General features: G+C 42.4%; 1 protein-coding gene across 1 annotated transcript in view; it reads right to left on the bottom strand.

Annotated features, from left to right (window-relative positions):
• Window positions 1-2,530, bottom strand: part of LOC103778273 (chromosome unknown open reading frame, human C1orf198) — a 12,328-nt gene extending 9,798 nt beyond the window's left edge. Inside the window, exon 1 of the mRNA XM_008945851.1 lies at window positions 2,486-2,530. The gene's annotated coding sequence lies outside the window, so the exon portion shown is untranslated. The remainder of the gene's footprint in view (window positions 1-2,485) is intronic.
• Window positions 2,531-4,976: the final 2,446 nt, after the last annotated feature.

Here is a 4,976-nt window from a genome sequence, read left to right as displayed (position 1 = left end):
GAATATGAGGGAAAGAATAACCTATCATGGGGTAGATCTCATGCAGTAGGAATGGAAAGAGCTTGATAGCCTGAAATAACAGTGGGAACAGAAATGTGGCTCACAAGATACCAAGGGTCCATTACAACATGCCAACCTTATCAAACAACTCATTCAGGTTTCTTCACTGTCTCCCCTTGCTGGACTGATTGGGCAAGGCTAATTTTTCCTCAGTCAGTATCTCATGGAGCAATTGCCTTCCAATACTGTATTATTAAAGCGCTGGTTACGGAAGAGATCAAAGAATGAGCATGAAGTAAGATCTCCACCTTTGGAAATGGAAGACTCAGCAGCTGAAGGATTTGGCTGAAAGACTGACACAATATGAGGCACTACGAGGTGGGGAAAAAAAAAGGAAGAACCCACATAAGCCAACTACTGCACACCCCATAAAGCCAGAAAAAGTGGATTCTCTAGAGTTGTGCTAAAAGAAAAAGTCATGCAACTTTTTAACCTACAGCTGAGGCACAGCTTTTATCTCCGGTCACCAAGAAGGGAGGGGAGGGGGACAGGGAAGCACCGCTTGATTAGATGAGGCAATTATTTCTAAAGCAGCCTCCTCCTCACCACACTTTTCTTCAGCAGTCACACTTTCTGCGATTCTCCATGCATTACAGAAAGTGTGAAACTAGAGCATCTATCCGTTGTGCTTCCTCATTTTGAGTCATCAGTAGGATAGTAAAAATAATCAGCATGAGATAAACCACAGGCTCAGTTGAAAAAACACTTCACTAGACACACATGCATTTAAAAGAAAAAACAACTATCAATTAAAGAGAAAATCCATTTGAGTGCAGATTCATCTCATCGTGGTTCCCCAGTAAGCGCACTACCTGTAGGAAGTTCAAGTATCCAGAACTTTCTAAATCCTATCAAGACACAGCTTAGAAATACCATTACAGCTGCCGCATTCCCAAAACCAAGTTTTAGGGTTTGAGCCAAAAGCTATGCAAGTGACAACACTGCTGTCTCCAACATAGGATTTATTTCACCTTATTGTCAATGAGGTCCATGCTCTTCTTACTACTTCTCTTTTCTCTACAGCTTCACTCAAGTATACCCATGCTAAAAGCCTCTTGAGTATTCTGCTAAAAACCAGTGGCTGCTTCTCCTAAGGGCCCTGAAAGACAGGAGGGCTTGCCTGAGCTACCAAGCTCCCACTGCAGGAAATCATAGAATAGTTTTGATCAGAAGAGATGTTTAAGATCAAGTCCAACCAAAATCCTCTACTGGCTCCTGAAACAGCATCGCATATAAGGGATTTTTAAGGCAACTGAAGACTAGCAATGGTTTCTCTTAGACTCCAGCACTGTAGGCTGCAGGGACCCAGGAGTCACATCAAATTATAGGTTAATCAGCATCTGCAAAGCACAGATGGGGTGCTAGCTACAGGCAGTGACCTTGAGCAGGGAAGGCTGGCATGTCTCGGGTCAACCGGATTAATTTAGTATTCACTGGCATTTCCAAATAATTACTCTGCATTAGGCTAAGATCATATTCATAAGCTCATACACGATTATCTACATAGTTCAAGGGCAAAAAATGGAAGAAATGGGGGAGAAGCAGCTTTCTCTGGCAGATTAAGCCAGAAAACACACAGTCTGAAATATATGATTAAATTAACATGCCCACCCTACCCAGTTGAGAAAGGCTAACAGCTATGTTTTTGATTCCAGATTTTTCTTCAACAAGAGTTAAACTTGATTTCCTACCACAAGCATGGTCAACTGTATTTCCTCACATTGCAGGTTCAAATATGGAGAACTCTGGTGCTGTGTTAGCCTTATGAAAATCCCACCATAAACAATGTTTTAATAAAATAGCAGAGGTAAAGGGAGCTAAAAAAACCCAAACAACTAACCGATCCAAAAACAACCTGCCACAGAAAAAATACATTATTTTTTGAAGGAGCTGCGTTTTGGAGAGGAAATAACACAATGCTTCAGGCATAGCTCCAGGTTAACAAGTTTCATTACATTACAGTACATAATAAACAGATGAAATATGGAAAAGGCTTTAAGAAAGAGTCCAATTAAGTTACTAAATATCTGTACCTTTCTCACCCCAATTCCTAGCTACTGTATTCCTGACTTCAGAAGTGAAATGCAGTTACGCTTACACAATATCTGAGACACTGGTCTTGCTAGACATGGGAAATTGTTTTAAAAGTTTACAATGCAAAATCCAATTATTTGTAATGAATCAGTTTTATAGCTGCACTTGAGGCCAGAATGTTAGCTCATAAGGTAAGTACATTTTGTGTTTCTGTTGATGTAAATCAAAGCACACCACTCCCACTTCATTTTCAGGATGGTCACTTTACACAGCTGTCACAGAATAAAGGTGGCATTAGTCTATCAAGTCTCAAAACGAGGATAACATAAACACAGAAGGAACAGTATAAAACGACAAGCCAACATTAACAATAAAATTGCTGCATATTTACCTTTGTTTCCCAGGAAAAGGGAGCCGAGTGTTCATCTTGCCAAGTTATGTCCTGAAATAAAATTCAAGAATGACTAAAAATCAGAAGAGCAGATTTACCTGCTCAGGAGCATCATACAGATGACATTACATTGCACTGCTGGAAGTGTAAAAACCACTACCCCAGAACCTGCTAAAAAGCGAGAGCACTACTTAGAGATGGCACTGATTACCTGTGGAGACTGACTGAAAGCAAGTTCTCTGAGGGGAAGATTATAAACTAGTATAGTAATTTAGCTTACAAAATATAGGAAGGTTTAACCTGGTCTAAACCTCTTGAAACATTTTATTTACAAATAGCTTTAAATCATATTTCCAGTGTTCTTGCAGGCATTTTCTTTGGCAGCCACTAGCAACACATGGGGACAGGGGAGCAGGGGCCTTAGGGAAATGAAGTCTCTCCACAGATTGAAGAGCACATGTGCAACCGGGCAGCCATGTGGCAGTGAAACAGCTGTGTGTCCACCAGGCCAAGCCACAGCTGGATCCAGTCCTGACAAGACACATCATTATGCCATTACGCCACTTCAGTGGCGACCAGTTTGAAATAAGCATTCAGTGCTGTTAAGAGCCACATGATGTCCAGAGTAAAATCCCAATCTGAAATTGCTTCTTTTAAGAAGCTATTTTTATGAATCCCAGTCTGAGAAATTGAAATAATCTCTTCATACACCGCATGCCCACCAGGAATACATGAGACCCTCACTGAAAAAAGGGCGAAAAATCATAGAATCTTTTCGGTTGGAAAAGACCTTTAAGGCCATCAAGTACAACCAATAAACCTAACTCTACCAAGTTCACTGCTAGACCCATGCCCCTAAGCACCAGACCTACGTGACTTTTAAACACATGAAGGGATGGCAATTCAACCATTTCCCTGGGCAGCCTGTTCCAGTGCTTGTTAATAAATAAATAAATAAATAAATAAATAAATACAATTGTTCGCATTTGTTCAAGACTTGCAACAAAGTGATCACACTTCTGTTCCTAGTTGTGGATGAGACTCATTTGTACATTGGACATCCACGCTGGTACAGGCAACGAGTTGCACCCTCCATATTGGGTTTACCACTGCTTGGCCAAGCCAGTACATCAGGGGAGGAACGGGAGTTGGAAGAGAGGATTGAATGAGAAAGACCAGGAGTAACCACACACAGGGGAGGAGAGGACAGGACATGACCCAGAGTGCTTGTTTCACACTCCTGCTGTTCAAGGAAGAAGAGGACTAGACCATGTTTTAACCTAGCACAGGAACCCTCCATCTTTCCCCACATCTTAGCATGACTTCTTTTCTTATTTCTGACCGCTGCCTTTATAGAAACACATTTCTCAGACATCTCACCACATTCTCCTGATCTGACATCTCTTATTTCACTCTAAGTGGATTTTGCCAGCCAAGGGCTATGAAAACACAATTAGAAGTGTGTGAAACCATCTCCTAAATATGAAAACGTGTCATTCTCCAACTATTACTCATCCACAAAACACAGAGATTCTAGCAGCAGAGTATTTGTGGTATATATGAGGGTGATCCCATGCTCTTAGAAAGAACTGGGCTGATAAGAGAACAGCTGAAAGGCCTGGGATCTGATGGACCACACACTGTGGCCAAACAGGAAATTTGGTACGGGAAATTTTTGCCAAGAGCACAGTTTCTCTCACTCCAGGAAACTCATATTTATTAACATTTAAGGGAAACAAATGAAGTAAAATTCTGCATTTTAGAATCCGTTCTATCAGTATTTGCACTGTGGAGTGCTATAGACCACATGGGAACACAACACCCCTTAGGTGGGATGCCTCACACCAGGTGAGTGTTAAATTATTTCAAAATCATTTTAGGAGTGTATCCTTTGCCTCTGAAACTGGTGAAGCTGGCAACTCATTTCTGAAGCATGTGTGACAGGAATCGCGGTCCAGGAGGGACTGGAGGTGGGAAAGCCCAGCCACTGGACTGAGTCTCTCACACACAGGATAGGACCATAACCCTACTGTCCACATGGGATCTGGACAAATCAGTACCTGACACCAGCCACAGCAGTAAAGGACAGAAATCAAATCCAGCAAACAGCGTAACACTCCTACAAGCTGTCACAAGCACCTTAAAGCTCCAGAAATGTAGGCATAACTGTCAGTGGGTTTTACCTTCAGAGTTTAAAGGAAAATCTTGCCATTCACACGACAGACAGACCAGCCGTGGGCCAGCTTTAAAACTGGGAGTGAGCCAAGACCATCCTTGCCCCGGGTGTGAGACAGACAGTTCTTTTTTTCCCCTGTATTCAAGGCAAGCGTAGAGAGCACTGGGAGGGACAGCTCTTCACCCGACGCTCCGGGCACATCCTCAACTCAGCAATGACACCACTGCTGCAAGGAGCCCTGCTGACAAAAGGCTGCCTGCAGAGCGACAGAAAAGCAGCTCGGGGAAGGCAGAGTGAAGGTATGAGGTTGTTATG

This window comes from Merops nubicus, unplaced genomic scaffold, assembly GCF_000691845.1.
Source record: "Merops nubicus isolate BGI_N331 unplaced genomic scaffold, ASM69184v1 scaffold11248, whole genome shotgun sequence".
NCBI lineage: Eukaryota > Metazoa > Chordata > Aves > Coraciiformes > Meropidae > Merops > Merops nubicus.
This window is presented reverse-complemented; position numbering and strand designations above follow the sequence as displayed.